This window comes from Protopterus annectens, chromosome 1.part2 (assembly GCF_019279795.1).
Source record: "Protopterus annectens isolate FY-2018-M chromosome 1.part2, PAN1.0, whole genome shotgun sequence".
NCBI lineage: Eukaryota > Metazoa > Chordata > Ceratodontiformes > Protopteridae > Protopterus > Protopterus annectens.
The window spans coordinates 40,173,002-40,195,326 of record NC_056727.1 but is presented as its reverse complement, the minus strand read 5'-3'; positions in this window follow the sequence as shown (position 1 = coordinate 40,195,326).

Below are 22,325 nucleotides of genomic sequence, written 5' to 3'. Positions count from 1 at the left end.
AAACATGGTCAGCCACAGCCACTTAGTTTTGGTCTGAACTTCTGAGAAGTATATACCAAGCAGTGGGGTGCCCAGTACTGAACCTTGTGGCACTCTGATGGTGACAGGTCTGCTGGTTGATGTGGAGTATTGCACTTTGATAGTGTGTAACCAGTTTGTGAGCTAGTTGGCAATCCATCTTACAGCAAAGGGGTTTACATTCAGTTTTCTAAGTTTATCGGTACGCCTGAGTGTGGAATTGTGTCAAAGTCCTTTTCCAAGTTTGCAAGGATGGCACAGTGGTAAAAGCGGTTCTTCGCGCACACAGCAAGAGGTTTTCTGGCTCAATTCTCGGCTGGGGTGCCTTCTGTGTAGAGTCTGCATGTCCTCCCTGCGTTCGTGTGGGTTTCCTCCGGTTTCCTCCCACATTACAAAAACATGCATCTGGAGCCTTTCTCCTCGGGCCTCTGCTGAAAATTGGCTTTGTTCCAAGTCGGACTTTCTCAGTTAAATAAAAATAAAAAAAAAAAATAAGTTGAGGTATGCTGTGCACACAGATTTGCCCTTGTCAACGGCCCTGGTTACATTTTTGAAGAAATCCACCAAGTTTAATATGCAGGATCTGCCCTTGACAAAGCCAAATTGGGTTGGATCCAGGGTTTGCAGGTCATCTATGTCTTTATTTATGAGGTGCATGATGATACATTCCATGGCTTTACAGATGAGGCTGGTCAGACTTATGGGTCTATAATTCCTTGGGTCTGTTGTTAAGCCACTTATGTGGAGGAGAATAACTGTTGCTGTTTTCCATTCTGCATTAACAAAGCCAGTGGTTAGGCTATGATTGAATAGGGTACTTAATGGTGATGCTAGTTCATGTTTTAGTTCATTTAGAAGACAGCCTCGGCTGCCATCTGGTCCCATAGAGGCTGTAATTTTCGCCTTAGACAAAGCTTTAATGATCTGTTCTTCAGATATGTAGGGTGGGGGTAAGTTGGTGGCAAGGTTTGTGATAAGTTTGGATGGGAAAAGGGAGTGAAATTTTCACCAGATCTGTCCACCAGCAGGTTTGCTATCTCTGTGGGATCAGGGTATGTTATACAATTAGTTACTAGTTAAGCACGTACTTGGGTCCCAACTTTTAAGCTATGTACATAGCTGTAAAAGGCCTTATGATTATCCTTTAATGTGATTGCTAACTTTGAGAAAAACCTAGCAATCACAGCAAAGGCCTTATGATTATTTGCAGTGATTAATAAGTTTTTCTCAAAGTTACCCTTAGAGGTTTTGACAAGCTGTCTTATTTGCCTGTTGAGCTGAGGAGGCTGCTTTTCCATTGCTGGGACCTTGCCTTAGTTTTCTTAGACAGCAACTTTTTGCATTTGTTGTAGTTTGTTGATGCTGGTTGTTCACAAGGGCATGAGGAAATGATACAATGTTCTGTATCTCGCTGGCTTCGTAAGCCATCAGTTAAAATCTAAGCTTATCTATGTACTGTGCTTCTATAGTCACATGGATGAATGTGTTATGCAACTCTTGTGTTTGGGTGTACATTATGTGACAAAGGGACAGATCACACCACTCTTTGAATCAATTTAAAGGCACGCATATGCGTTGCATCAGTGACATGATGTCATGCCTTCATATTCATGCTGTCTCACATTTGCAGTAAGACTTTTCCTCTGGCACATGCAGCCTAGACAATATCCTGTAGCTTCTGTGGTAAAATGGGTAGGTTCTTGAAACCTGCAGTGACTGAATACTATCGGTATGTGTCAGTATATTGCTATTCATGAATCACATCCACAACAGTTTTAATGTGTACAATTACAGTGGGAAAGTGATCCTCCATTACTTTTAGCTCAAACAAGTGCTTTGGGCTATAATGATGTTGTCCTGCCTCCAAATATGTTCTGTATCGCATTTGTGGTAAGATTTTACCTATGGCATGTGCAGTTAATACACATTTTTGTAGATTGTAGATTTTCATGTGCAGCTATTTAACTCAAGCAAAGGACAACATAATATGACAGTAAAGATAGACCGCATACAACCTTGCATCAATTTATTTGTATCCAGTTCTATTTCAAAAAAAGAACTTTCAACACATTTAGAATTTCATGACAGTCAAATGAGTGTTATATGATGCTTTGAGGGAGTGTACTCCTGGGGTACATGCAGTTAATACTAATTTGTATTGCATATCAGTGTAACTAGACAGTGGTTTGAGTCTGGGACTGTGTCTGTGCAAAACAACATGGACATACAAGAATGGCTTAGCCAACCAACAGTGATATTGGTAGATTACACTTATGTGAGCAGCAGCATTGCTATATATGTTTGATCCCTCAGAATAATTTGTATCAGATAAATTACTCATCAAAAGCAATGCTGGTACTTTTCCGTTATTGGGGCAACAGTTCTCAGATGTAACTCTTATGTAAACTCAACTGTCTTACATTCCCTCTACAAAATGTGGAACGCTTACAGCTTCAGTTTGGAAGGTGATGCTTACAAAAATATTTTTCCTGCATATGACTCAGATTTATTTACCGCAGACAGTTGCATTCATAGCACTGAATGTGTAACAAGCCCTTTCAGTGTGAGTGGGAATAATGTGGAACTGTCAAAATTAAAAACATTCCTCATAATGAGGCACACTCAACAAGTATGTGAATAAAGTAGAGCCTACTTCTTAACCTCTGAGTGCAACAAATCTGAAAATAATGGGAGGACAAAGACCCAGAATAGGGGATTTAAATACTACTCTTACAAAACTAGAAAGTTGCTAGAATAACAGGTTTTGTGTTAGTATTCTTTTCTGAAGAATTGTAATTATGCAGTAATGTCAATTCTCTGCGATTTTCCAGGAAACCCCATGTTTACGAGGAATAGACAAAGAATATGAAGCAAAAATGAGAGGTATCATCTAGAATAGTATCGAAATTGCTTCGAAATTATCTTCCTATCAGGGACTCTGCCACATGACGCTTTCTAAACTATCACATTTAGTAATAACCATTTTAATGCTGCTTTCACCTCGCTTGGAGGCTCGTCTTAAATGCAAAGCAAATATCTGATACAGAGGCTGTTTCTCTGGTGTTGGCAGTCTGTATACAGTATAGGTGATGTAAGTACACATAGTGACACTCCCGAAAAACTCAAACATTATCACCTAAGTAACATACGTTCACTAAAAAATGACGTACTCTAGCTGCATTTTTAATGTTAATGTATTCACTATTTTTCACAGCTTCTGATCCATCCTTCATCAATAAAACAAAGTAAATAATAAGTAAGACTCATTTTCAGTCAGTGCCCACAATTCCACTTCCAGATAAATGTGCGGTCAATAATCAACCACTAGTATGACTTAATTTCACGTGTTTGCTGAAGAAGAAAACATCATTTAGAGAAAAAGATGGGCAACAACTTTTAGTTTACAGTCATTACCACGCTGTAATGTCGCCATGAGGCCGAAGTGCAAAACTGAAGTTTCTGACATCACTGGTGAGAGAGCTTTGATACCTGCAAGCATACACCACTGTCACTTTGATAGGAAAGAATCAGGTGTCCACAAATGAAATCTGCAGTCATTTGGTTGAATATTCAGTGTGCCTTAGAACTGTTGCCCCGATAACAGAAAAGTACCACAATACCAAATACTGCAAATACACCTACACCCAATGGAGCCCCAAAATCAAAGCCCATAAGGCAAGTAAACACATTAACCAGGACTGCTGTCATAGGGGTCTGCATTATTCAACACACAGATGCTCCACTCACCAGACTGAACAAGGGGAAGATTATGGTTAGTGGCTTATGTGAAGCTAAGATCTGCCCAGTTATGTAAATACTCATGCCACTACACCACAGGCACCAGTATGATTCTGTCATAGTCTATTTGGTTGATAATGACCTCAGACATAACTCACTGGACTATATGAAGAGAGAAATTATTGATCTCTCAGACTATGTGTCTCAGAGAGGTATGTGCCTTACATTGAAAACCATTCTACCTTCACCAAGAATGATGCCACTGTACGAACAGATGATGACTGACTTTAATAAATGGCTTAGTTTCTGGTGTGTTTCCAGGAGAACTTGATATTTGTCAGCATAGGAGGACATGTTTAACAAACGTTGGGAAGGATAGAATGTACCTGTCCCACCTAGGCTTCTGAATGTTGGATAAAATGTTATTCATTCTCTCATAGTCTTTTTTTTTTTTTCAGCAATACCAAATTGACAAACCAGCTGACATATAACATAAAATTCAAAGAAAACCTAAAGGTGTTATTGCTTAATGTTAGGAGCCTAAACAAGAAGGGTCTATATCAGGACATCAAAATGTCAAAAGACCGAATGCTCTGACATCGACCCAGAACAATCAAAACTGCAAAATGTCAAACGGCCAGAACAGTGATTTTTTTTCCCAGGGAAAAAAAATCACTGGGCTATTGTCAGGGCTATGTCATTTCCTTCCCTGTATTGCGATCTCAGGGTTGGTATATTTAAGTATGGGGGTTTGGGGGGCACAGCCTACCACTTTATTTTGTCTGTCGATTTTTTTTTTTTTTGGCCCAGTGATTTTTTCCCCCTGGGAAAAAAATCGCTGTTCTGCCCGTTCAACATTTTGCAGTTTCGGTTATTCTAGGTTGATGTAAGAATGTTCACTCTTTTGACATTTCGACATCCTGATATAGACCCAACAAAAAAACCCACACCCTACAAACTCTCCTCACTCTGGAGAATATAGACAACTGTGCCATTTGCAAGACATGGATTCAATCAGCAGAATTACTCCAGCAGAGCAAGGCTTCAGTGCCTTCCACACATTTATACAATCAGCCGTGCCAACAGGGACAAAAGGTGGAGGAGTCTTGATCTGCATTAGGAACAAGTGTACCTGGAGTTTACTAATGTGCAAATCATTATAAAGTCCGATACCTATCCTAGCAAGATATAGGCAATCCTCAATGTCCCAACAATCCCATAGCTCATACTTAGACCTAATGGTAACTCTCACCATTAAATCAAATACCCTATTCATGAGAGACTTTAACTACCCCTCTATAGACTGGGAAACATAGACTGCCTCAAACTCATAGGCACAATGATACCTAGACCTTATTGACGCAAATACCATTCATTGAGTAAATATTGCATACACCCACTAGGGGATCTAAAATAATGGACATGACTCACTGGTGAGATTGGTTGACAAAGCTTTCCCCTTCAAAATAAAAAGCAACTTAGTAACCCCAGCAAACCCTGGTACAGTTAAGTAAAGCAAGCTACATCCTGATAAGTGATAGTATGTCAAAATTCAGTGCCCTTCCAAACCCTGAGTTCAAAGTAAACTATGCGGGATTGTTCACAGAGACCCTGACAACCATGTAAATGGCTGTATAGAGGCTACTGTACCTACTAGAAGTAAGCTAAAAACAAACTCTAAAAACAAACCACACTGGTGGAATCTTAATCTTAATAGAATATATAATAAAAGTTAAAAGTCATGGGTAAAATCAGGAAGAGCAACTCCCATAATGATAACAGCTCTCTAATTAAGATAAATGGGAAACTAAGTTGAATAATTAAGTCAAACAAGGCCAGTTATGAAGTCAAGATAGCCTCACAGGGTAAAGACAAACACAATGCCTTTTTCTGTCATGTCCGTAACCTCAAAGGCAGTGCATAGCAGTGTTCCATGCTGGTGGTCACGGTTGCCACCTTTTCTGAACATACTGACATAGTGAATCTGCTAGCTGACAAATTCAGCTCAGATTTTACCCCCTCCCCCAAACTCTCCCCACCTCCCTCTATGAAATACCTACTTGTGTAGCCCTTCCCAATTATTAGCAGGGAGCTGATTCTGGCTGTGCTTTCTAAAGCCAAAACACAGCCTCAGTGGGCCCTGACAATATTCTGAGATGTCTCCTAAATAGCTTGAATAATGACATATTAGGACCAGTTCAGTACCTTTTCATCGATAGACTCAAAACTGGCTTCAGAAGGGGGACCATCTAATGACTGCAGAAACTACAGACCTATTACTCTGACTAGTCTAATATGCAAAGCCATGTAATTAATTATTGTGGAAATGGTTATCAAAGATCTATGCAACCTTCAGACACTGGAAACAAAAAGTTTTTCTTTTCAAGGGAAGATCATGCCTACTAAACCTAGTGGACTTCTTTGAGATGGTCACCAAAGCAATGGATGAGAGGAAAATTGTACATACCACCTACGTGCACCTGGCTAAGGTCATCTATACAGTACTCCACTTGAGTATTGTTGACATATTCAGCAAACTGGGCATTAGCTGCTACAATAATGTACTGGATTACCAGCTAGCTCACAGACAGGACCCATGTAGCCAGGATTGGTGAGACTACCTCCACTAATAGACTGGTCACCAGAGGGGTACCTCAGAGCTCCATGCTGAGTCTGCTCTTATTTGGCATCTACTTCTCAGAGACAAAGGCTCATGTCAAGGACTTTTGACTGACGAAGCTCATAGAGGAATGCAAAATGGGAGCTTTTATACATCCCCCATTTTACAAACATCTAACAAGAGTGTCTAACACAGACAGATGACTGGTGTCAAATTCACAGATTAAAACTCAATGCCAAGAAATGCATTATAGTTCCTTTTGGTAAAATGGCCATTCAGGCTAATTACTACATTAATAAGACACCCCTAAGAGTTGACCGAGTAGTCATAGATCTGGGAACGTATATAGACAGCAACTTGTCTTTTGACTAACATGTGGCCAAGGTAGTAAGAAAATCCTTCTGTGTAACCCAACTTATAAGTAAGGGCATGTCATCCATGTCCAAGGAATATAGCCACTTTATTCTGCCCTTATCAGACCCATGTTTGAGTATAATGCCACCTTTGACATGTAGCTGACCACACATTTTCAACAGCTGGAATGCTGACATACATTCCTTTCCAGGAGAATCCAGGTTGTAAACACGCTGTCCTATATGGATCACCTTAAAGCCCTATCTCTATACTCTGTCTCTTACAGTTTATTGAGTGGTCACTGTTGCCACCTTTTCTGAACATACTGACATAGTGAATCTGCTGGCTGGCAAATTCAGCTCAAATTTCACCCCCTCAAACTCTCCTCACCTCCCCCTATGAAATACCTACTTGTGTAACCCCTCACAGTTATTAGCAGGGAGTTGATTCTGTATGCCTGGCATACAAGATATCTTAGGATCCAGCTCTGATGGACCATTTTCACATCTGCAAAATGAACAGCAGCAGAACCACTAGATACAATGAATTAAATTTCACTTGTGACATAAATAGGAAATGCTGGTGAAACAGATATGTGTCTCAGAGTATCCCTGAAACAGGCAACTCATCCCTGTGAATGAGTCCATCCTTAACCCTATTTAACTGTAACCTTGGCCGATGGATTGAAAATCAGAAATTCATCCCAAGTATGCCCCCCCATATCTGATAGTCAGAGGCAGATAGCAACCATGACCAAACTAACATTTATCCTACTCTACCCCAAATCTAACACCTCCGAAATAGATGCAAATGATACATAGGGACACAATCAGGTAGGGTTGCCCATCTTGATTTATAAAGGCAATGGTGGTCATTAGCCTAGTATATACTTATGAACATCAAAACCTTTTTTACTTTACACCTTGAAATGTGTTCTTTGTGTCAACCTCCATTGCTATTTCCTGTGTCAGACATAGTTACTACACAGTTCTATAGACTGTGCAATATGATTGACAGAGATTTGAATCTGATAAGATCTGCCACACAATGTTCACAGACAGAAGTAGCTTAGACAAATAATGTAGATATGGCACATTAAGAGGACAACATTTTTAACAGGAGTTATACACATTGCAGTCTGATACTGATGTAATCCCTCCTAGTGTGTTCTTCATGTGACACATCAGGTATGCCTCCTTCTCTGGCATCAGTGGTTAATACTGGTCTATATTATAACCGCGAAACCTCACATACACAAATACGGAAATGTCGACACATATTGAGTGAACTGCGAAAACACTGAACGTCCTGAACCACGAAATTCAAAATGTCGAATTAGCATAGTTGGCCAACCCGACCACCCGCTACGTACTACCTACCCAAACAAAATAAATAATCCACATACATACACTTAGCAAAACCCTACTTCTAACCCTAAACTGAAGCTTACATATATTACTATGTATGCACTTACCTTAACCCGCACCCTAACGCTAAGGCCCATAACTATTGCACACTTACCTTAAGAAGCTCTACCGGAGAAGGGCCAACTATGACAATTCAACATTTCGAATTTCATGCTTCAGGACATTCTGTGTTTTTGCGGTTCGCTCAATATGTGTCGACATTTCCGTATCCGTGCAACTTCGGTTTTGCAGTTGTAATAGGTAACCGGTTAATACACCTGTCTTAGAGATCTGACCTCAGTATGCTTTTATCTCTGGTAAGATCTAAATGCTGAGTATGTCAATAGATTCATAGGTTCATAGATTCATAGATTAGTACTAAGCTAACTGCCCTTGTGAGCCATTTTTAAGCTTATCCTGAAACTTGAACCCTGCACCTTGTGTTTGTAAGGCAAACACCTTAACCATTAGGCCACCCTCCCAACTTGAACCCAGGACCTTCTGCATGTTAAGCAGACGTGATAACCACTACACTACAGAACCTGCTTTTCCCAATAATAATGATCTGTATTGCATGGCTCCATGTAAGTATTTATGAATCTTTATTATTATTTATATCACATTATAGGACATTAAGTGAAATGAGGGCATATTTAATCAATACTCGATGTGTGCCATGTAGCAAAATCATCACAAAGTGTGAGTGGGCCTGTGTTATACTTTCTTGTACTTTTGTGTTGGATAGTTGATGTTATGAGCATGCCTAGTATAATGATGTAGCAGATGTGCACCTTTTAGCAAAAAGCACATTAAGCAATCAATGTCCTGAAATAGTTCTTATTTGTTCTTCTTTTTTTGAAAAGAAATGGAATTAGTCACTTGAAGGTTGGCTTTGCCAGTGTCTGTACAAAATATTTATTGACCTAAACCTGGAGGATGATAACATTTGCCAGTGTTCAGTTTATGTACGTGACAGGTAATTTGTCAACAGGTCACTTATTAATGCACATTAATGTTTCACCTGGGTGTGATGTATAGTACTGTAGTGTCATGCAGGTATTGCTAATAATTTTAACTTGAAGGCTAAACACTGGTTATGACATCATGGTTATGACATCATGGTGTATTACATTCACACGTGTACTTTGATATACTTTTTATGTTAATGTGTATGGGGTATGGCATTTGTACCAGGATGAGCACGTGTCATATCATCATTTACTGTACCATAAATGCATCATAGTCAAATAATTGTAGTCTGACATTTGTTACATTTCACCAGTAGCTGATGTATTAACACAATAATGCTGGCATGTATTTTTTTTGTCTTTTTCTCCATCACTTAATACTATTATTGAATGATTTCACAGGTGTCTGGGATTCTTCTAAATAATTCTGCATTGCCACAGGTGTGTACACTGTTATAACATCATCAGTGATGTGTCCTACATACACATAAGGCAATGAAAGCCTTACATTTCTTTAAATTGCATGCATGTTCTAACATCACTGAAGTAGATGTGATTAATTCCCTTTAATCACTCCCAGAATATATATTACAATGGCAGAGTAGTTCCTTACACCTTCCACACAGATATAGCTAGGCATTCTCAATATAACCATGCCTGTAACACCATTTACTGAGCATGCCTTGTGAAATTTTTAGTGGAAAATGTAAAGCTAGCTTTTAGAACTGAATAAACTATTGTATAATTTACATTAATTTTCAACATATACTTTGCTAACAGTAGTCTAACTTAAAATAGCTTTTCTATGATTACAAGTGACAAAAAATTACAATAAATTGTCCCTTTTTGAAGTGCATGGAGCAACAACTGTAGAGTGTATTTGTCATTTTACTAGACAGGTGGGGACTGTTGCATACTGTTGATTATACCATATAACTTTCTGAATGCACATCTGATGTGCGATACCTGTAGTATATGGAACATCAACTAAAGCATCCACTGTTATCTCAACTCTGCATTTAAAATGCATTTTACATGTACCACATTTAACTATACTTTGTTACACTGTAGGTGTGTCACTTTCACATCCTTTGTCAGCATTTCATTTTTATAATGTACATGTGTTCCTTAGTGGACAGGATTACTTGTATAAATAAAAATACATTAAATCATTGTTGTTTGTACATTATTTTATTTATGTCTAATAACACTTTCCTCATTCAAGTTGTCCTTGTCTTGTAATGTGCTGTTCGTGCATGCTTGCTTACTGGGATTGTCTGTATATGCAACCTGTTGTTTATATTATATGCTCAAACCTCAGTGCACTTGTTCGTGGTGACTAGCAGGGGTTATGACCATGAGCACTTGCTGCTGAACATGTAGATTTGCTTAGCCGATTGCATAATCAATCAACACTGTTGCTTGTCAAGCTAACACAAACAGAGCAGTTAGGCTTCGTGAGATATGTACACGCAAGCTAATGAATCCCCGGCTTATTTATATTATTTATTATATTTTGTTCACCAGGATTGTCCGACTAGGCCATGGTCCATTTTCATCAGAGTCCCAAGGGGAAAAGCCCCAAGAATACAGAAAGATATCAAACAGATTAAAAATAGTAATAAAACAGCAGCTATTTCAATATAAATCTTAGCAGCAATTCAAAAGGTTAAAGATTAAGCATTGCAATAGGAATAAAACAATTTGACACAGTTGCAATGTATACAGATGTCTATAGAGACCAGTTTTAACAAATACAAGCTATGCTTCATCAGCAGAGAGTTTAGGTGCAAAAAAGTGGTAGAGGAAGAACGATTTCATAGAAGACTAATATTAGGTAATCTTCAAAGGTGAGAGAAGGTAGGAGGAGAAATGAAGGTATAAGAATGCATAGTGAAAAGTTGTCCATGGGTAATACAGGAGCATAGCCAATTCTTGTTCATATGTTCTTTAAGGAGGTTGAATTTGAAGGAAGTAGGAGAATTTACAATATCTTGGGGAATGTTGTTCCAAATTTTTGCAATTTGATTTGCAAATAAGGAATCACCAAAAGTGCTGCAGGATTTCTTAAATTTTAGAAGTAATTTGTTGGATGAACGGAGGGGGCGAGTTGTGTAGTAAGGTTGTACTAGGTTGCTCAGTGCTGGGCAGACTTCTGGTTGGTGTAAGATGTTGTAAGCAATAGAGAGTTGGTTGAAAGCAAGTAGGTTTCACAGCTCTAGCCACTGTAACTGTCTAAGGGCTGTACAGTGGTGGGATCTATGTTGGAGGTTGGCAGAAAGACGGGCTATTTTATGGTAGCAAATGTCTAATTTGGACAGTTCAGATTTTCTAAGATTATTGAAGATGGGGAGGCATACAGTAGACTGGAGAGAAGGTGTGTTCAGGCTATGGCTTGTCTAGTCAATGGGGTGAGGAAAGTTTTAGACCTAAACAGGCAACCAAGTTTGATACGTACCTTTTTTATAGCAAGAGCTATGTGCTTATCAAATGTTATGGCACTGTCAATTGTGACACCAAGTAACTTTGTGCTGTCTACTTACTCAGTTAAAGTGCCGATGGAGAAGAGTATGTGAAGTGATGAAGGGGGTTCCATGGTTTTATTACTGAAGAACATCATCAGTTTAGTCTTGTTTGGGTTTAGTATGAGTTGTCTACCTTTGAGGAACTGTTCTATGCCAGACAATGCACTCTGGGTCTTAGGCATTCAGGGAGGAAGGAAGCTGAGCAAATAACAGTGGAGTCATAGTTGAATGTGGCGATGCTCAGCTAAGGTTGTTTGTAAAAATGGAGAAAAGTAGAGTTCCAAGAATAGAGCCTTGTGTGACTTCTGAAGTAATAGGTAGAAGGGTAGAGATTTCGTCTTACCATATAACTGTTTGTTGGCGATCAGATAGGTAACTGTGAAACCAGGAAATGGAGGAAAGTGAGAGGTGCATAGATGACAAACCTTCAAGTAGTTTTTGATGGGAAACAGTGTCAAATGCTTTTGACATATCTACGAAGATGGAAGAGAAGATGTTTTTACTATTACTATAGTGGTTTATGAAATCTGTAAAACTTAAAAGGGCAGTCGTGGTACTATGTTTTGGACTAAAGCCATGCTGGGATTTTGAAAGAAGGTAATTTTTTAGTAGATAGGTCAGTAGTTGAGTTTGCATACATTTTTCAAGTATTTTGCTAATGGGGGAAAGTATGGAGATGGGTCTGTAGTTAGATAATTCTGTGGACTGACCACCCTTATGCAGGGGAATAATATAGGAGATTTTTCAGAGTACTGGTACATGTTTTTCAGAACTGTAATAATTAATGAGTATAGAGACTGGGTATGAGGTAAAATCTACTGCTAGTTTAAGAAATTCACTTGGGAGCTGATACACAACTTGGGAGCTGATCTGCTGCAAGTCTGGTAGGTCTCAGTTGTAGAAGGAGTTTTCTGATGTATGTGGTTGGCATGGTACAAATGAGAAGGCTGCAGAGTGATGAGCAGTAATAGTGGGAATGAATAAAGTGGAATAGTTACTATCATTTATTAAGATCAGGACAGAATTTCTGAAATCCGAGTTGAATTGGGTAGCTATGCTTATGATGGGAATAAGGTTGGATGGTGAAGGGATAGTGGATTGTCCAGGATTTAAGAGTTGATTAATGGAATGCCAAAACTTCTGAGGGTTATTTTTATGTTTTTGTTGGATCAGGTATAGTAGGATTTTTTTGTCTGATCTAACTTGATTTTTGGCTAAGTTACGTAGCTGTCAATATTCATGAAAGGATGCCTGGATTTTTGAAGAACGATAGTTTAGCCAATTTCTATGATTTGACAGGCTGAAATGAATTGTTCACAAAGAGTTAAAGAATTTTCATTTAATTCTTTTTTTTTGCTGGTTACTTAGAGATGATCTCTACCTGGTATATAAAGCAATGTCTTATCTAGTTGTATATGAATATTCATGCCTGATATGCATCTTTACTGGAGCTAATGGATGACTGAGGACTCTGTTGTCAGAAATAACTACTAACTAAATAAATGTATTTAACAAAAAAATGATATATGCATTAGGAATGCCTTTAAATACAATTTGAAATAAAGTCACCCATTACCTGTTTTCGAAAATTATCTGTCTTTCTATCTCTCTATCTATCTATCCATCTATTTGTGTGTCTATCCATCTACAAGACACGCAAGACGCTATTGTCTGTGTCTCTGTGTGTGTATTTTTGAGTTTAATGATCATATCATAATTGACTACACAAATGGTTGACACACAAATGCATAACAAAATGTGCAACAGCACAAATAACTGACAAACAAAATGACAGAATCAAAAAACATTGACAAATTCTCTCCAGCTATCAGTAAGCCCTAGATGAAAATCCAGACTGAGAATCACATGAAAGGTGGTACTGTTGGGTAAAGGGGCTTTAGTAATGTAACCTGCAGGGTTACAGTTAGTTTTGGGGACAGGGGTAGTGTTAGGGCTAGAGTTAGCACTTGAGTACGGTGAGCTGCGAACTCTCTTCTGTACCATTTTGTCTGGAGGTAATCCATAACTGTTAGTGCATCATCTGATCGAAAGATGGAGAAAAAGGATTTTTTATCTATCACAGATGAGGCAGGTCAAATTTAGAGAAATGCTTGCAAAATTAATGACAAAGTAGCATTTTTCTAATATACTCCAAGTCCCTATTAAAAAAGTAACTGATTCTATACATTTTGACTTTCTTAGAGAGATCACTGTCAGATGAAAGAAGACTTAATTTAAACCAACACATTAGTAAAACAGAAATTGTGGAATGCCTTAAGGATATGCCTTCAGCAAAATCTCTGGGCCAGATGATTTATGAGCCACTCTGTTTATCTTAGCTATTTAACCATTTGGATTGTTTTCTTATACCTTACTGAAGGCATAACCATCTACTAGCATCAGATCCCACTGTTATATTTTTCCAGACATGCAGCTACGTGGTTGGCAGATTTTTATTTTTCTACTAGAGTACAGGCATTTCTAAAAAATATAATAGTCCAACACTTGTTTTGCATTAGTGTTGTATCAGTACTTACCCTGATGATAGTGATGTTTGTATACATCAGTTTCAGTAGTGTGTACTGTATCAGTCCCTTCAGCAGAATGAATATATGTCTAATCACGCACACTTAAATTGGCAGTTACATTTGTAATGATTAGTATATCAGTATAAACAACATCTGAGCATTCATAGAGTATTTGCATTATATTATATACACAATACCAGGTTGTTTGTACTGATGGCAAAAATGCATAAAGAAATGTAGGTTCTCCTGAAGTAACCAACATACAGGCATTCATGTATTCAGTTCAGTTAATTTTACAGTTTTTATTACTTGTCTGTTGTAACTCTGGAATCTCTTTTAGAAATCACAGCAACACTGAACATGAAGGACATACTCTAAGATGAGACATTTTTATGTCTCTCTGTGAAGCAAGTTGTGGTAAACAACATTATTAAAGTGTGTAAGTATGAGGAATGGATAACAAGCTCTGTCCCAGAATCACAACATTAATGTCCCAGATTTTCATCTAAATCCCACTACGGTGCAAAGAGAATGTGAAGTGTCAAAGATCTGGGAAGTGGGCACAGCACTGCGTGTGATGCCCAATGTGTAGAGAAAGAACCTTCTGAAGGAGAAGCTCCCTATAACCAGTCAGAGTCTAGAGTTGCTAGTGAACAAGGTGTTTAATTTACAGACATGAAAAATGACTAAAGAATGATTAAAATCTCTTACACTGAAATATACTGGATGCCTCACAGATAAGCTTTCTAAATGCCATGAGTGTCTGCTGCGCTTCCCTATTCTTAGTCACTGCAGCCTTCCACTCATGAAAAGCAGTGCAACAGTTGTCTATAGAAGTAACATTCATATACATATGGTGAATTACTAAAAGCACTTCAGGGCATAAAAACTACAACCCCAAACTTCTTAATAAAACCATAGTAAAAGGTCAGTAGAAAGGAAGTAGTTATTTTAGTTAAAAGTAGATACATGATTGATAACTACTAATCAAGCTTTGATAAAAAAGGAGGTTCCTCTTATGTGAAAAAAAAAAAGGAAATGTGTAACAAAAGAAAGAAATTGCCCTTGACCCGCTGGAAGGTTTGTAAGACAACATAATTTTTTCCAGCTGCTGGTCTTTAACAATAATAGCTCACAAAGCAGCAAAATCTTTTATCGGGTGCTGTTTACTACAGGACTAATAATTGAACCTTTATTATGCACAGAACTTAATACTTCCTTTTTTGCCTGTTTTATTGCAGGTACTAGGCTATATATTAGCCTTTAATTTAACTTCTTGTGAGAGTTTCTAATGCTGTATTTTATATATATATATATATATATAAAATTAGGTTTACTATCACAATGCCGACATGCATTTGCACGGCTATGAAGTATTCAAACAACAGATGTTCGATGTGAGCGAATGTTACCATTGCAAATGGACTGTGCATTCGCAATTCTAACGTTCGCTCATGTGAGGGGATCGCGGTACAGTGCGGTTAGGGAAATACATCCCTTTCCTCACTGTAGTGCAATCTCGGAGTTGGAATATTAAGTTGGGGGGGTCTGGGGGGTGCAGCCCCCCCACAGGGGGGTGCAGGGGGGGGCTTGCCCCCCTGCATAACTGTGTATTTAGGCTAGTTAGGTAGGTAGTGCTGTGTATTGCCGAAAATGTCTTAGGAAAATTTGGAAATGTTCATTTCCGATGTATAAATTAGAAAATGCAGACACGTTTTGTTCTGATTTTCGAATTTATGATAGTAAACCATAAAATTATATTTATATATCAGTCGCTGATGCAGCCTTCAGTTTTATGTACAGTGTTTGCCTTAGGTAAGTCTACATCTTTCCATTGCACTTATATGTGGTCTCTGACCTTAATTTTGGTTTAAGCTCCATTGTAAGGGAAAGAAAGATAAAACCAAAAAGTTTATCTGTAGAGTATCTGGAAGCAGTGGCGTAGCTAAGGGGGGAGGGGCGGTCCACCCTGGGCAGCACTTTTGGGAGTATCAACTTTAATACTTCTAATTAAAAAAAATGTTTAAGGGCATTCTTCTTTAAGAACCGTCCTGTAGCATCAGATCTGTGTGTGCTTTGTTCTTCCTGTCTGTGCACAATTTGAAAACATTTGCCTATAAGGAGAGGTTTCTAATTGCTGCTGCCCATTTTAGTTCTCCTGCGGCAGCTGGTTCTGTTCATGTAAGGAGAGGTTTCTAATTGCTGTGTTGTTTTCTGCCCAGTATAATTTTGGTGCTGCTCCAATGTTGTTCCGTGTGTTGATTTAATTCTTCTTTTTCTGCTGCTGCCTGAGTATTGTTGTTGTGTATGTGTGCATTTATAAAAATGCCCCAGTTAAGTATATCTGGTAGCTAGTCTTACTCAGGCTCAAACCCTGTACCTTAGGTAAAAGGATCAACAGCATGAACTGTCTACCCATGCCACCAGCTGTGATTCATGCTCTCAACTGTCTATATGTTCACAAAATTTCTGGAATGTTCAGCTTGACTTTTGCTCTGTTCCTCTTAAAACTTGTGGTTTTCTGGCAAATCAATGAGAACTGAATTCATTAAATTGTGATAGCCTTTCAGTTTCAGTCTCGCGATCTTTCAGGAAGTGCATGGTAACACAAAACACTTTATTTTAGCAACCGTCTAGGATTATACAAGCAATGTTTAAAATGTGTCCCTGGTTTTGGGCCTTTGCCTCCCCCCCCCCCAATATATTTTGGCTTTATTCCAGATTTCTTGTGCTGCAAAGTTAAGAGATTTAGTTGAGTGTCAAGTGGATTTTACAAGGAGCTGAGAGTTTCAGGGGAAGAGAAGTTTAGTACTGCATATGTAACCCAGTTTGCATTGTTAGTATTACAACAAGTAGTATACTTGCTTTTGATGTAGAAGGCTGTGAGTTCTACTCCCACTTTTTGTAGGTGGATTGCTGATACTGTACTATGTTGCACTTTAAAGGGAGTGGATGCTACAGTCCTGTGAATATCCTTCTTTGGAAGAGATACCTAATAACTATGAACTTGTTATCAGTTTGCCATCCATTCCCTATTGCAATATTACTAGCTTATCATTTTTTAATGTAACATAGGCAGGTTATTCTTCAAAGTCAACAGGCACTTTATTCATAGATGAAACAATGAAATATAAAGTTGTTTGCTAGCAGCAACCTCTTCATTAGTTATAGATCTCATTAATGTTTAATTATTTAGATGACTTTTACTGATGCAGAGATTGTGCATATTTACTGATGTTGGTGGATTGTAATGCTGAAAGTTTAAGTAGACATTTATGATGGAAATGTTCTGAACTGGGCAGTTTTGTCATTATTAGTTCATACCTTTTGTTTCATTGCTTAATGGAAAAATGTTCAAAATAATTAAGTTAAAACATGCTCTAACAAATGTGCTGTATTATACAAGGAATATCATTTAATACAATTAGGAAGGTGAATCAAAGAACACATGTATGTGTGCAAGGGGGCCTATGATTTGAAAACAGTTAAGAGGTAAACTTTATCCTCCACTGGCCAGATGCATTTTCTTTGAATGCAGGTTTCAGTACTGTTTCAATTAATGTGAACTTCAAGGGCAGAGAAGTTTTAATGCTAAGTCTGTTTTCATTGTGAGACTGTATTGCTTTGTTTATCAGATGTCTATCAGTATCTGTGCTATAAAATTTAAAATAAAAGTGTTAGATGAAATTCAAATAATCATTGTAGAAGTAAAGCATAAAGCAGTATGCACATTACAGTGTTTATGGTAAATGGCGAGAAATAGCCAAGCAATGGGAAACTGAAATGCCTGCAGCGGGAGGGCTGTGTATGAGGGGCCCATCTGACCATGATTTTGTGAAGAGGAAGGGGCGGCAAACTCAAAGACAGCCCTGGGTGACACAGATTCTAGCTACACCACTGTCTGGAAGGAGCTTGTGCTAACTAGAAAGAAGTGTTGCCACATCGTCAACATAAGAACAAGGAAAGGCATGTAATAAGGTGTATTTAAACACAGAGCACATCACATATCCAAGTATTTTAGGGTCCATTATAAGGAAGTCATGTAGTCTAGCAAGACAGCTTTTCAAGTTTTCTAAATGATGAAGAGAAGTTTTTGAAAATAGGTTGCATGTAAGGCAAGGAAACATTCAATTTCATGCACTACCTTATGTTGCATGCATTGTGAGCAAGCCAGTCTACATACATGACTTGAAACTGTAGTTTTATTGGCCGTTTTGGGTCAATTCCTGGCTCTTTCCAGCCCCTGCTATCAAGCACACTTTAGAGTGCTTTAGCGGAGTTGCCACTAGAGCAGCATCGGGCAGCACTGGTTTAACAAGGTTAAACTTTTTCTGGCTCCATAAAGTCTGTTCTTCATTTTTTCCCTTAGAACTGCTCTACTAGTAATCTAAACAGTATATCCCTTAACTAAAAAGCACAGCACGTGTTCCTAAAAGCTTTTACTTGTCTTAAAAGCATCTTCTTTTCAGGTTTAGCACTTCTGTATTATACAAAGTCCCTCACTAGCAAAACCCCCCCAGGAGTACCCACTTCCTTACTAAGTCCTCTCTTATTCAGTTACACCCCTAACTTCTAAATTTCTCTAGCATGTCGAAGGGCCAGATGCTGGCGTCCTCTCCTGTCCAGTTGGTGAATTTGGGAATATTGAGGTGATGTTACAATTGCCTCATACACTGACAACCCTCTCCTCCTCCCACATAGCACAAATACTTGCGAGAGATGCAGCTATTTAGCCAAACTGGAGGCTGAGCTCTCTCACCTCAGGACTGGCAAGACCAGACAGGAGGAGAAGGCAGCTACACACACCACAAAACCAGTCTCATATAAAGCTATCACAACAATGAATCAAACACATAAACACACAAAGTCATACTCGGAGGCTCTGAGCAAAAATTTACCTAAACAGCAGAGGCCTCCAAAGCATACATCCAAGCAACTGCCACCTCATGACACACCACAGGCAACACATAAACCACAAAATCAGTGTGCAAAGCAGTCACAGCCCTCAAGGCCAAATACAACACCAAACATACTTGTCATAGGTGACTCCATAGTCAGACACTGACGTTCCACTCACTAGGCTGAACAAGGAGAGGGCCACAGTAAGCTGCCTATCGGGCGCTAGAATCCGCCACATAACACAAGCACTCAGGTCACTCCACAGCAAGTACAAATATGACACAGTCATTGTCCATGCTGGTGTGAACGACCTGAGACGTACCTCCCTGGACTACATGAAAAGAGACATAGAGGAGCTCTCTGATTATGTAGCCCAGGCAGGTATGACCCTGACCCTGAGCAGTATCCTTCCTTCACCAAGAATGATGCCGCAACATAGAGACAAGATGATCAGCTTTAACAATTGGCTTAATTTCTGGTGTCATTCAAGGGGATCCAGTGTCTGTCTGCCTGGGATGACATGCTTGGCAAGCCACGCTGCTTCAAGGGACGGCTTGCACCTGTCACCCTGGGATTCGGATATTGGCTAAGGCTCTTGCCACCCCCATAGTGCCTTTTAGGCAAGGCTCAAATTCTAAACCTACCACCCTAGGAAACAAAAATGGGAAGAAACTAAGGGTAATGCTGCTCAATGCCAGAAGTCTAAATCTCAAAATGCACGCACTCGAGGCCCTTCTCAGTATGGAGAACATCGATGTCTGTGCTGTGACTGAAACCTGGTTCAAGGCTCCTGAGAGCACCCTGGCACTATCAGGTTTTACCTCATATCATGCATTCTGGCCCCAAAACCCTGACCACACCACAAAAGGAGGGGGTGTATCCATATTCATCAAGGATACCCACACCTCCAGGTTGGTGGCAATGCATGAAGCATCGGAAACCATCCAGGTGCAATTAACCATAGGCAAAACTGCTCTACAATTTGTAGCATGCTACAGGCCACCCTCTCAAACTCAGGAACCCCACACAGCCTTCCTGAACACACTGGAGGGTATAAATGTATCTCCAAACACCATTATATTGGGTGACTTCAACTACCCGAATATAGTCTGGGAACATTACTCAAGCCCCAACTTTCTAGCCCAAAGGTTCCTGGAGTTCATAAATTCAAATGCCATGGAACAACTAGTCACCGTTCCCACAAGAGGAGAAAATATACTAGATCTCATCATCACAAACATGGAGACAAAATGCTCCACACTGGAAGTATATCCCTCATTGGTGAGATCAGATCACAAACTTATCTCACTGGAAATCCACATCCCGTCCCCACCCCAAACAAAAAAGACCACAGTGAAGAACTTCTCTAAAGCAAACTTCACACTACTCAAGACTGGTGTGGTATCCTTCAAGGCCCCCGAGCCAGTGGAAACCACAATCCAAGCTGCGGAAGCCCTTACAAATGCCTTCTACGAACACCTCCAGGACTGCATGGATCAGGCAATCCCTAATAAAACCAAGACTCTTTCCACCAAGGGCAAATGTCCAGTCTGGTGGACCCCAACCATAAACAAACTTTACAATAAGAGGAGAAAGCTGCTACATGATAGAGCAAAATCCATAAAAGAAAAGACACCCTTGATCATTATTAGTAAAAAAATACGAGCACTCATAAAATCATCCAAGGCCAACTTTGAGAGAAAAATTGCAATAGATTCAAAAGGCAATCATTAGGCCTTCTTCAGCTATGTTAGAAAACCTGGGTGGAAACTCCCAGATATGCGCAGAATTAGTCCAAAATGATACAAAAATCACTGAACCCACAGACATTGCCAACAGGCAGACAGGTTCAGTGCAAACTTCACCCCCCTCTCCCCCCCAAAAGGAGAGATAACTATCCCAGCGGAGTGTAGCCTCCCAGACATCTCAAATGCGCAGGTGAAAGCTGCTCTCTCTAAAGCTAAAAACACAGCATCAATGGGACTGGATGGTGTCCCCGGCTGTGTGCTGCATGAACTCAACGAGGAACTAAACCCGCATATAAGGCAGCTGTTTAATCTTAGCCTTACCACAGGATACATGCCCAAGGAGTGGCGTACGGCAACAGTGGTCCCACTCCACAAAGGCGGTGCCTCACGGACCCTGGTAATATAAGCTTAACAAGCCTGGTCTGCAAAGCTATGGAGAGGATCATAATGGAACTCATAAACAAAGACATAGGAGACTTGCAGACATTGGACCCAACCCAGTTTGGCTTTGTCAAGGGCAGATCATGCCTTTTGAACTTGGTCGACTTCTTCGAAACAGTCACCAAGGCCATTGATGAGGGAAAGGCAGTCCATACAGCCTACCTTGACCTTGCAAAAGCTTTCGACACAATACCCCACTCGGGTATTATAGAGAAACTTACCAGCTTAAATGTAAACCCATATGTCACAAGATGGGCTGCAAACTGGCTAAAAGACAGAACCCACAGGGTTAGAGCTGCTGGCGCCATGTCAGACTCCAAGCCGGTCACAAGTGGTGTCCCACAGGGCTCAGTCCTTGGCCCCCTGTTGTTCGGCATCTACTTCTCAGAAGTACAGGCAAACATAGGAGGACTATGGCTGACAAAGTTTGCAGATGACTGCAAACTGGGCCATAGTGGAAAGTACATCGGACACAGATATCCTTCAGAGGGTCTCATGGAAACTGATAACTGGTGCCAGAGCCATGGCCTGAAGTTAAATGCCAAAAAATGTATAGTCATACCCTTCGGGAAAAACAAGGTAACCGCAAGCTACCATATAGGTGTCAATCCATTAAGCACAGAAGAGGTTATCAGGGACCTGGGGACCCAGGTTGACAATGGCCTTTCTTTTGACACTCACATTGCTAAAGTGGTTAGAAAGACCTTCTACATTGCCCACCTGATCATGAAGGGATTCACATCCAGATCAAGTGAGGTCATTGTTCTCCTGTACTCTTCACTTATCGGACCAATGATAGAGTACAATGCCCCATTCGGGATGTATCAAACCTGACACCTGCAGCAATTGGAGAAACCCCAAAAGTTCCTCACCAAAAGGATAAAGGGACTCCAAAATTTGTCATATGCTGCCAGACTGAAGAAACTCCAGCTCTATTCAGTCGCATACCGCCTGCTCAGAGGTGACCTGTGCCTGACATACAAGGCCATGTCCAACCCGGAATTAATGGACATGCTCCACCTCAAAAAATCTAAATCTACCAGATCCACTAGAGCAAGCGGCTTAAACCTTAGCACGGAT